Source organism: Lepidothrix coronata, unplaced genomic scaffold, assembly GCF_001604755.1.
Source record: "Lepidothrix coronata isolate B3197 unplaced genomic scaffold, Lepidothrix_coronata-1.0 Scaffold82, whole genome shotgun sequence".
NCBI classification, from domain to species: domain Eukaryota; kingdom Metazoa; phylum Chordata; class Aves; order Passeriformes; family Pipridae; genus Lepidothrix; species Lepidothrix coronata.
In genome coordinates this window covers 887,495-900,549 of record NW_016690262.1, presented here as the reverse complement: position 1 = coordinate 900,549, position 13,055 = coordinate 887,495, and positions in this window count along the sequence as shown.

Here is a 13,055-nt window from a genome sequence, read left to right as displayed (position 1 = left end):
GACTCAGCAGTGTTGGGTTAATGGTTGGACTTGATGATCTCAGAAGTCTTATCTCACCTAAACAATTCTATGATAGCAAGTTACTTCCTTTTAAAAAAATTATTTGCAATAGGGTTATTGCATTTTAGCAAAACAAGTCAAATATACACCATCTTTCCAGACAAAATATTGTGATATGCATTCGCTGTACCATAATTAAATATCTCTTTTCCTCCTTATTGAACCTCAATACTTTCACTGCACCCATTTTGGAACTGTGTTGATGTGCTTATTAAAAGCATCTCATGGTAACAGTTCTGCTCCAGATCCTTGAAGGAGGGCCTTGTAAAACATGAAAGTTTTGATGCATATGAATGCTAATAGAGTTATTTCCACCATGTGTACAGGCTGGAAATCAGACTCAATCATCTGGCCAGTGAATTTTATATTTGGCAATCTTTCCACTCAATTGAGATCAGCAGATTGTTGAACATTCATGGGTCAAGTCTTTTTATTAGAAGACTCTGGTCTTATGTTCCCACTTAAAACAATTCATCATTGCCCTTTCCATCTGAAGAACTTTTATGTTTTGAAAATTAATTTACTGTATAAAGTTTGATTTGATAGGCTGTGAACCTTGTGTTCACAAGTTAGTTAACATTTCATTTTTCCAACTCTTTCTTTTTAAGTTTCAAAATCGTGGTTGATTTCCCTGTGATGAATAATTAATAGAGTAAACTGTTGTGCTGGATGAATTAGGAAGGAAACAGAATAGCAAAATAGCTTTTTTCCTTCATAGTTGGGATAGAAAAGTCTTATTGCTAAAGAAGAATATGAATACATTCATAAATGTTCAACTCTTTCACAGATCAGCAGTGGCTATCTGGAGACATCCAGCAAAATTTAGCTGCAGGGCAGTCTCATATTTCATTCCATACCATACAAGTCCTATATGTTGGAGCCAGGGTAATATACTTTATCAAGGTCATGTTATTATATATAAACAAACAAAATGCCCAGGTTTTGGTACAGATAAATGTTCAAAAACTGAATTACAAGGGTTTACCTAAGGAAATCCACAAACCAAAAACCTGACCTACTGAAATGCATTATTCCTTCATTAACTTTTTAAAATCTTTCTTAGGTCTTTTGAGTTCTCATTGAATTGTTATACTAAGTGATCACCAGAACAATTAGAAAGCAAAGCAATGAATAAGAGCTAAAAGAGAACATTTGTCCTGCATCCGAGGAGCTTCTATATGGAATTATTTTACAGCAGCTGCTGACAACAGAAAATATTGCAGCTATGCTTCAGCACGTTCCACAGCAGATCTGTTGAAATCCCTTCTTTCTCTCAAAATCCCTGTCTTCTGTTTCTATATCCCAGAAGAAAAACATGTTTTCATATTCAAAGTTGGTATACAAACTTTCCTTTGGTATACAAAGATCTCTGTTGAATTACAAAATAAGTAACAACAGCAAATTTTACATCAGAACATGAAAGATGTACGTCTCCTGATAATTGGAATCACCTTCACTTCCAGAATGCAAAGGATTCTTTAAAAAGCAAATATCCAAACACACCACGTTTCTCAAATTTAGTGAATTCCATCTTTCTCTTCCAAATTCCCAAAGAAACTTCTTTACCCTTTTCTCTGGACTAAGAATCAGGATTTCTCAGAGGAGTAAGAAAATGCACGTCTCTTCATTCTAAGCTAATAACAGCTCCTGAATGAGTCTCTGCCATAATTTAAGAAGCCTAAGGGTGCAATTACACAAATGAATTATTGAGAGGTAATTTTACTTTATTTTGGTTATTCTGTTAAAAGCCTACATATTTATGCTCATTCTCTGAGTTTTGGAAAATGCAAATGTAAAGTATTATGCAATAAAGGATGATGTCCTACTTATGAAATTATTAATGTTTTCTTATATTAAAAAGAAAAAGAGTGCATTTCAAAATTGGTAGGAAAAACTTCTCATTAAGAAAATCCAACCCCTTTTAAAAGCCTACTATTCACTAACATCACACTAACAAAAATTAGAAGCTAATATTTTAAAGTTTCTTTTTATTATTTGCCTCTGAGTCCTAAGCCTTGCAGGGTTTTTCATGATCACCTTTCATAATCAAGAAAGACAAGAGATTTTCACTATATGAATTCTGAAATAAGCATGTGCTCATATAGCTCCAATTTAATTACAACTGTAGTGATACTTCTGATTAAAAGTTAAAAGTACTGCCAGACCAGGCAGGAGAAAAACTGCAGATGTTTCAGTGCAAGGAACATTCTCAAGAAGAAATCTCAGTGACTTGAGAGTGCCTTTTTCACTGAATATGATCCTATTAGTTCAGTGTTTCTTCATATTTTTCCACAGTAGGAAATATCTAACTCTTTTTTTTTTTATTATTGCAAAGGCATAGTTGCTGTGATAGATAGCAACAGAAAAGTGTATTTGGAAAAATCAATAGTAAGAGCAAAGGTGTGAAGGAGCTTGTTCTTTGTCACTGCAGTTTGGTTACTGAGATGAACAAAAAACTTATAGAATAATGATATACCAAAAGCTGATCAGAAAATGAAAGGCAAGCCACTTCAAGAAATATCTTCTTTACAAAGTTAACAGTTTTCTGGGGAATAAACAAAAAAACAAGAACAATTCTCTTTGACTTTTGAATAAAAACCGAAATGTTATCGTCAATAGAGTGCTACATCATGTAAGCTGCAATTATAATTCTGAGCAATGCCACCCCACTCCACATGCCAAAGTTCGTGGTTAAATTATATGTGTTTTTCTCATGGTTTCCCTTTGAAGATTATCAGCTTCAGGATGATGATGCACAAGGGGAGTTCAAGCCTCAAGAGGGAACCTCATGGCATATAGAGTGTAAATGAGAACATTTTTAGCTAATTATTTCACTTCAACCTGAATGTTTGTCTGTTCTCATGTTCACTTCTGAAATATTTCTGAATTTATCATCAATAAAACCCCTTATATTCTCCAAAACATTTCAGTGGGTGAGGTGAGTTTAGCTCTGTATTGTCAACAGACAGTGATATACTGCCTGTATTTTTAGTCCACTTTTACGTGTGATAAAATTTAAAAAGTGATACTGCTCTCCTCACTTACAGGTCACCTGTAATGCAACTTTGTATCAAAATAATTTAAAAAAGTTCCAATATCAGTAGTAGAAAAGGCAAGCATTCACTATTTTCAGTTCACAGCTATCTACTCAATTTCAGTCTTCAAAAACAAACTGGAAAGTAAAATGTGACTTGTTTTGCTGAGCTTTCAGCAACACATATCTAGTGTCTTTTGTACTTAAAATTATTCCTTAAAAAATTTGTGGCATTCTCCAGTCTCGTGGCCTCTCCTTGCTCCCAGCAAAGATGGCTGAATTGAATTCTGCCCCTAAAGGCTTCTAAATCCCAAAATCATCATGAATCAGAGCTCTTAGACACAGTAGTTCATAGATCAATATATTAATACAGACTAAAATCAATGGTGATTTGCATTAATATGCTAAATTTTGAATTGCAGCACTTTAGAACCAGACCCACTGCTCTTCAGCCAGTTTTGGGACTTGTAAGTGCCATTCAATGGATGTGATGGACAGCTGGAGGTGATAACCTCTTAAATTGTCCTAGCTTGGATCAGTAAACCTTGTCAAAGAGAAATCATTAAAAGGAAATACCTAGACCTTCCCTACTTCCTCGACTTCTACACTTTTGTTCCTAGAAAAGAGCAACTTTTATTCATACTTGGTGTCTGTAAACTCTTCCTTCCCATCATTTCCGTTTTCTCCATATTTTTCTCAGTTAAACTGCAAATAAAGAGGTAATACTTTTTCCTTGTCCATTGTTCAAGCCCTGTCATTCTGTTTAGCTGATTACCTTACCAGTACCTCTTGCCTTCTGTATTAAATTATCTCCTCTTGACTTTACATAATCTGAAAAACATAAAAATATACAGTGAAAAACCTAGACATTTTCAGCTCAGTAACTTTTAATACAGGGAAGTTATAATAGTATCATGGATAATGACAATGCTTAGAGATCATTTCTGATTCAGAAGCATATTCTGTAGCTTGGAAAAGGAGACATGAGTTGATAAAAAAGAGAAAATAGGTAAAATATTTTGCATGAGTGCTGCAAAATAATATTAATTATATACATAGAATATATGTTAATACAAAGCAACAGGATACATAAAGAGCTAACTTTTCTGTCATAGTTCACTAGGTTGGGGCTACAAAAGACTTTTCTCCCAGTTGAGGGGCAGGAATTTAAAAATATTTTTGCTTTCTCTCATAGATTGAAGGGTTAGTTGTGCTAAGTTCACAGGTTGATAGTTTTGCCTAACATATTCCCCCTTGCTGCTCCATCAGCCTAGGGCATCAGTGATGCCTTTATCTGTTTCATTGCCACTCCATAGATTTTGATAGGTTTTTTTGCACTAAAGTTTGCTACAGAGTTTCTGTGCCTGTACTGAAGCAGGAGAACACAGGGAAGTAGCAGACCCCCAGCTCCCGGAGGCTTCAACTTAAAATATGTGGGAGATAAGTATGGACACAAACAATCTTCCCCTCCAAAATGGCCTTTGGTTTCTGATCTGTACAAAGAGTTCCCAAGAGCAAAAAAGGCATAAGCTACCTGTTCAGGTACTTCAGGTTGTCATAGGTCATGCCATTTTCCAAATAATATTTTGTCCAAGACTGTGCCGTGTAAGTCATAGAATCATAGAATGGTTTGGTTTGGAAGGGACCCTAAGCATCATCTCATTCCAAACCCCTACCATAGACAGGGACACCTTCCACCAGATCAGCTTGCTCAAAGCCCCATCCAACAAATCATCGAAGACAATCTACACATACAATTAATTCTGGAGAAAATCAGTTGCATAAATGTAAAAGTGTTGTGTGAACATATTTTTAGTGTGGTTAGTGGGAAGAAATCCAGATGTTTTACTCCTCTTTTACCTATAAATTATTTTCCATTTGAGAAAATGAAACTGCAGCTGTGTTCTTGTGCTTGCATTTCCATGCTGAAATGCTTTGGTGGTCCTTCTGACAATCTTTACAGCTTCTCATCCTGTTTCAGTAAGTCACTCCCATATTCTCTACTGCCCAGATACTGCTGGGCATTATCCCTTGTTTGCATGTCTGCTCTGCTTTTCACTTCAATGATCTATAATACTTGGTAGTACCTTGAATGTCTTACCTGAAGGGAGGAGGAAACCTCCTTCCTGTCTGCCTGTTGCACTGCTTCCAAAACACAGACACATGCTTAGTCTAGGGGGAAAAGAGAAAAGTTTACAAACTCTGTAAGATAAGGCACAAAAAAGAACATAGTGACTATGGCACTGCCTGAGCTGGGCCAAAATGCGAGTGCTGTAGAGCTGCAATTGGGATAAAGGAATTAGAAGCAGGAGTGTAAGGAGCAGTACCATACTTTTAAGACAGAAAATACATGTCTAACCAGATTCCAGCACCCAAACCACAAAGAACTGGACAGGATGGCAGAATACAGCTTCATTTCATATCAACATGGGCAACAGTGATAAAAATAACAATACTGGGACTAATGATTCTTTTTGAAGAACAGACCTGGCATCGGGAATTCTTCATTTGCTGGAAATCTGACCAGGCGGTACATAAATCATTCAGACTCCTTTAACCCTCTTCCATCTCCACTGACTGCTAGAAAGCAGGAAGTTTCCCAGCCTCACAAGGGCAGAGAATGCTAAATAATTGCTACCTTGCTCTCATGCTGCAAGTCCAGCCATACACGTGCAGCTCTGCCTGTTTTCATAAGGGGTGGGTTTGACCTAGACTCTTCTCTGAGTCCAATTTCCACAAGCTGCTTGTTAGTCTCTTACCAGTTGCTCGAAATTGCAACCAGTGCTTTGAATAAAGACACCTTCTTTATTCTACCATTTGCCAGGTTAAAATGAAGCCCCCTGCATGCCCCCCACCTCTGTCACCATCACTGCATACACACATTTTTCCTAAGCAATGTAGGAATCTGTGACTGTTCACAGAGGAAAGTCAGGTCACTTTTGCTACCCTGAATGTTGCCTTCATTATCTGCCTTGCCACATCCTTTACTCCTTACAAACAGCATGCACATGCACACAAAAAGAGACAGAGAACATTATACAGGTTGTGGGTTTTGAGCACTTGGTGATGGGATTAAAAAAAAAAAAAGACAAGTAAAATGAGGATAAGGTAGAGAATTAGAAAACAAAACAGGAAACATTTATGGTGTGTACAATGGTATTATTAAAATGCCTTCAATTTTGTAAAAGTAAAAATCTGTGGAATTCTTTTGTAAAACAAATCTTGGAAAATTTTTTGTTGGAGTTTTTTATTTGTTTACAACCAATAAATATATTTTAAAAACTTTTTTTAACATAAGCATAACTTTTAAAGGTGGTGGTGGGGGGTTGTTTGTTTTTTTCCAGTAAAGATTTTATCAACATCATTTCTCATTTATACAATAGTAATTTCCAAAGTATAAACAGGCAGCCAGCCACAAATGCAAATTACCGGAAACCATTACCCTTTTTCCCTTAAAAGCCTGAAATGAACAACATAATATGACAACACAGCATGACACAACGCTGTCTGAACACATTGGTGGCAAAATGTGCTAGAATTTTAGAGAAAGAAAGAGTATTAGCCATAATACCACATGAGAAAACCAACATTTTGTTGTTAGTTTAGTAGGTGGGGTATCCTCTTCTAGACAAGTATGGAAAGAAACAATATTATTTTAGTGAACACCATGAATGTGTACCCTTACAAGATTCTACTTGCCTTTCTCCTAGAGGTATATGGGATTTGCTCCCATGGATTAGGGCAAGACTGCCTGAAGAACATTAAATATAATGACCAAAGTGACCTCATCAGAAACTGTATTCCCTTTCTCCCTCAATTTATGCCCTTCTAATATCATTAATTAGATACCTGGCCTCATGCAGCCTTCTTAATGATAAAAGTAATGCAGTGCAGCAGCATAACAGCATAAAGACCACATCGATCAGCTCTGTGGGCAAACAGAATAAAAATGAAAAAAAAAAAGGATTCACTGGCTTCAGGAAAGTCATTCTTAAAACAGTCATACAAAACCTCTGTCATGGAAACAAACAAAAAAGCACTCAAATCCCACCCCAACAAAATGCCTTCATGTCCCCACACACACACACCAAAAAAAAAAAAAATAAATGAGGGGGAAAATCCCCTGTTATTTACTACCACTGACACTAAACAACACAGCAGGACTACAGCAGGTGGGGTTTTTTAAACACCCTTCCCAGAATACGAATTCTCTCCAGTGAATGGAGGTCAGAATGGAAAGAGACAAGGAATCCTACACTGTGACAACTTGCAGACCTTACTTAGACTATGCCAAAGATGCTGCTTGCTTTATACACCCAGTTAGCAGCTCTTTAGGGTCTATCCCTGTGCTGGGGTACACTTAAAGCCCATACCAGGGGGCAGCAGGTAGTGAGCCTTTCTAGACACTGAAATATCCTTTTCTCTTCAGGTAATTCCTCAATCCCAAATGTCAGCATGAACATGGTGATGCTGTTACCTAGGCAGACCCACTCAGAGAACCTGTCCCATTGAATGTCCCCATGACTCCTTTTCATCTTTATTCTTGTATCTCATCGAGTTTATTTCATTTCATTTTTGATGGTTTGTTTTAGTTTGGTTTTGTGGGTTTTTTTTATTTTCATTTTTATTTTTCCCACTGATTCTACTTCATAAACACAAAGTTCTTACAGCTCCTAGGGAACACTGTACTTTCAAGCCAGCCACATAGATCAATGTAATAAACATGGAGCCTCAGATTTCGTTATTCAGACATGAAAGCAAATTTGGTCTCAAGCACAGGATGCCCATGAATTAATTCCAATGTATTAAAAGCTAAATGTACACACACTGAAAGATGTGTGCACAAATAAAAAACAGACATGAGCAGAGGTGGTTCAAGATCAGTTTGTCTTCCTACAACTTCAAATGTTCTCATGGGCCATCAGGTCTTTGTCTAACGTTAAAATATTTGAGGATAAACAATATTACCTTAAAAAATGTCTTGCTCTCTTGTCAGCAGAGGCACACTGTGCTCTATTCCATATAAATCTGGATCTGTTTTAAAACATCTGCGATATAAATAAAATTTCTGTGGCCAGAAGATACTGGTTTTTTTTTTAATTCATTCAGTACTGAGGTTCAGTCAATTTTCCATGTCTAAAGATACTTCTGTTATGAAAAATTACATCGTTCACATGTTGAACAGATATATAGCTCTGCAAAGTTTTATCACATGTACATAATTTTAATTTCTCTCCTTATACCTACTGATTTCAACAGGAATGCACCTAACACATTGCCTTAAACATGGGAGGTCGTTGTAGCACAAGGGCCCTGAACAATAGTTTACCTTTACATTGCAATAATCAAATTTTCAAACGTAAATGCACCACAGAAAAAGCAATATTGTCTCCATTAAGTCACAGCAAACAAAGTAAGTTTAACTAATTTCAGCCCTATTTTTAAAGCACTCTTTTAAGTATCTCCCTCAGGCAACAAAAGAATTTGCAAAGAGTTTTGGTGAAACATTAAAAAGATCTCACTTTTAATGTTTTTAACTCTTGCTCATTTTTGTTTATTTTCCAACTTCACAGCGTTTGTAACACACAGAAGGGAGCAGATAAAATTTAAATACTTGCTGTTTTCTCCCTACCCTGATATATTCTAAATATAATACACAAGATAGGACATGATAATGGCTTCAAGTAAAGAACAGGAGCATAGTGCCAGTTGTGTGCAGCTGCCTCAGAACATTGTGTGAACTAAAGGATGACATTTGGCACTATTTTACCATAAATGTTGTATTTGCAATTCAGTACTCCAATGACACGAGGAACTGCATGGTTTTAAATTTCTAACATGAAATTATAACTTTTCAAGGTAATTGTAGTATGGTCATATTTCTCTTAGGTTCACAGATAAGGTATTGATGTATATAAAAAGAGTTACTTCACCTATTATGACGAACTAATGAATGAAATTATCACGCTAATTTCAACATCAGAGAAGTTTAAATAAAGATTATTAATTCTTTACATCAAATCTGATTCATCTATAAATGCCTAGTCATATTTTAAAGTTACATATTTTATAGGTGGAGACAAGATTTTTTTATCTTATTTTGGAACTTAGGAACATGATTATACTGAGCCTTGGATTAATCTTAGTTTCCTGCTCATGAACCTCTGTAAAACTGAAATAAGATTTTAAGGACTGACAAATAATAACAGGGAGACTGTAGCATTTAATTTTCTTCCTTTCGAGTAATTTAAACAAGAAAAGCAAATGTTCAAACTATTTTCATGTAAGGTGAATGGGTCATTTTTTCACAATGCCCACCAAAAATTCAAGAAATAGTGTCATTCTTGTGAAAAGCATAAATGCATAACAGTCAATCCTATTGGAATGTTTTTGTAAGAGTCAGAAAAAAATAATAGGTTAACAAAAATGTAGGCCCACTCTGTAAGAAGGCTGTCATAGAGGTAGCTATGGAATTGCAAGGGCTTCAAAGTTGTTTCAATATATTTAAAGTTGACAGATGTGTTGGTCGTTCACATGAAGACTAATTTTTTTCTATCCTGTTGATTTTTATTAAGGTAAATACAAATATTATTCATACAGGAATAATGAACTTACTTTTGCTTTTGGAGCCCTAATTGTTGCTAAAGTGTCTCTAATCCTTTTACAAAATCCAAATATAAATAAGTTTTAACTCACACATCAGATTTTTTTTCAGAAGCTGAAGACAATATTTATATTAAAATGAATTAAAATGATGTAGAAATTCTGATGCCAAAAAAGTATTTCTGTAGGCAATTCAAGGTAGTCAGAACTTGATTATAAGTAATGGCAATGTGAAAACAAAGAAAATGCTACATACATTTTTGAGTGTTTAGAGACATGCTATTAGTATATGAAAGAAATTTATAGGCACACTGAGTCACATAAAAGACATAAATTCTAAGCTTCCTTATTCTTAAATATAATTTTCACAACAGAGGAATGAAATATTGCCAATTATATAAAGGAAATTATCTGGAGTGTCCTATCTTTTGTGTGAGATATACTAGCTCTTACAAAAGGTCTTTTTTGCTTGTTTGTTTGTTGCTTTCTGTTAGAAAGAGATGGAAGAAATCCAGTGGTACAGAAACCCCAGAATAGTTTCAGCTATTGAGCAAGAAGCTTTATTTGATCATGAAAGCCGTTCTTTTGGTTTTACCTCATTTTTTCCGATGCTTATCCATCCTGCTTTTATTCTTTTATTCTTTTATCCTTATTCTTATCTGTCCTTGCTTTTATTCTTTTGAAAAGCATCATGCATTTGCAGTGATTAAAATTTTCCATCCAAGCTAGGACATATGTGTGCTTTTTCTCCTCTCTTTTTCCTGCTTAGAATGTGGACAACCCAAAACAGTTGAGCTAAGACAAATCTTTTCTTTAATCGAAAACTCACAGCCTCTGGTATTCTTTCATTATTGGGATTCATCAGCTCTAATCATCTTTAGTTCTCAGACCCAGAGGCTACAGGATAACAAGAGTTAAGGGAGTTGCTTAAGGAAAAATCCTTCTAGGAGTAAGTCTTGTTGTCAATATTGAAAAGATAATCTAATAACCTATGATCCCACAGAGGTTCATATTTTCATTTAACTTGGTTAATGAGACCTACAACTCTAAGGATCTGCAAATACCCTTTAATGCTATTGATGGTAGAAATCTGACTGAAAGTAAAGCTGTGACATTAGTTTCTTGGAGATTTAGATCATCTCTTTTTCTTCTAAATACTTAATGTCAAAAAGCAAGTCCTTTGAGGAAGCAACTTCTAGCCCTTGAAAAATAAGGTCAAAATGAGTCCCTCTTTAAGCCCCTTAAAAAGATTTTAAGAAAGCTGTAAAGGTAAATCTTAATTTAAAAATTTATTTAAAGATCAAGAAGCTGACAAAAGAAATCTATCAATAGAATATTAAAAAGAATTAAAAATTGGTAGTACCTTGACAGTGGCCTTTAAAGTTCATCTTAAATATACATTCTGAGCAAAGAGGAATACAGTTTCTATTCACTAGCTTTTCATAAGAAGAGTTTTGTACTTATATAGCCATCTTTCCTTCAAACCTAACAAATAAGTAAACAACTTATTATATTAATTTGTCTCACTTCAACTTCAGAATAAGGTAGAATAGAGTAGAGTTGAACAGAATAGAATATTTCAGTTGGAAGGGACCTACAAGGAGAATCCAGTCCCACTGTCTGATCAATTCAGGGCTAACCAAAAGTTAAAGCATGTTAAGGACATTGTCCAAATGCCTCAAACACTGACAGACTTGGGGCTCCCTAAGGAGCCTGTTCCAGTGTTTGACCACCCTTTCTGTAAAGAAATGCTTCCAAATGTGAAGTGTAAACTTCCCCTGGCACAGCTTTGAACTGTTCCCATGCGTCTTATCACTGGATACCAGGGAGAAGAGCTCAGCACCTTCCTCTCCACATCCCCTCCTCAGGAAGCTGTGGAGAGCAATGAGGTCTCCCCTCAAGCCTCCTTTTCTCCAAACTACACAACCCCAAAATCCTCAATGGTTCCTCACTGGATATTCCTTCCAGCCCTTGAGGATCCTTTGCTACTGATTGTTGGCCCCACAAGGTCTGTCAAGACATCAGGTGGGAGTTCTGTTCCTTCCTCCTTGGCTTCCCTCACTTGCAGCCACGACACTCACTACGATCGCCACTAAACTGAATGTCTGACTGCAAAGTTTTACCCACATTTACTCCCCTGGATGCAGACTTGCCAAAAGCTAACCTGGTGAATCAAAGATTCAGTTTCAGAATAACTGCCTGCTCCCTGAAGTTGCTTGAAATATTAATAACCAAGACCACTTGCCAGAATGGATCCATACAGAGTTAAGTGTGGGGTTTGCAGTATGTGTGGGCAGTAGTTAAAGCAAAAGGGAAATGAAAAAAAAATCACAACTGACCTTTTGCTAATGTTTATTTTTTTCTCCAGAAGCAACAGAAAACAATCTTTATTAACAGCAGAGAGGATTATGCAGTGTGAATACTACAGCTACTCAGCAGTAGATGAAACAGAGATGTCAATTCTGTTTTCAAGTCAGAATCTCACGCTATGCTTGAAAAGCAAGTAATGATCAATATTTCCCATAAAACATAATTGCAACAATATTTGTTATGTAAAAACAAACTTTAGGAAAGCACATATATCCACATATACTAGCTTAGCACTAAATGACGGCTTTTGGCAAATACAAAACATACTGAAATTTCATTCTTTCAGTAACCAGCATCACTAAGAGCAAATAATATTCCCAGGACACATACTGAACTTGAACAGTGAACTCATCAGGTGCATCTTCTATTCAATGCCAATGAACGCTAGTTCACTTGGGCCCTGTTTACAGAAATGTTATCTATGTCCCAAGTTAGGAACCTTAGGCAGGAAATCCAGAAATTTTAAATGTTTTCTGTCTACCTTTGCTCAGTGAATGCCCAGAGACCAGAAATCTGATCATTCCCTCATCTTGCACAGTTCCTGTATGTATTATCCAATTCTGAAATCATTTAAAAACATACTAAAGGAAGACTCCCAGGGCCACAATATCTCTTAAGGTTATATGGAAATTTTTTTAAAGTCTCAACACTAACCTATGCTTAGGCAGCCATTTCAGTAGCTGTACATTACACAGTTAAAAGTCAAAGAAATGCTTACATGCTATGATAAACTAGTGTGTTCAGAACATTTGGTGCAAAATCAATAAAAATGATTCGTCAGATTAGTTGACAGATGAGATAGTTCATGGAAATAATGAGTAGAATGTTCACTGCAGGTTGCAAGAAAGGCCTGGTATTATCTTATTGACTAGACTGACTATAAATAAACGTAACTTTCTTCTTTGAGGCCACCTGTATTATCCTCAGCTGTTTACTGACAATCATCTTTAGGCAGGCAGCAGTGCTAAGGAAACTTAAGATTAAATAC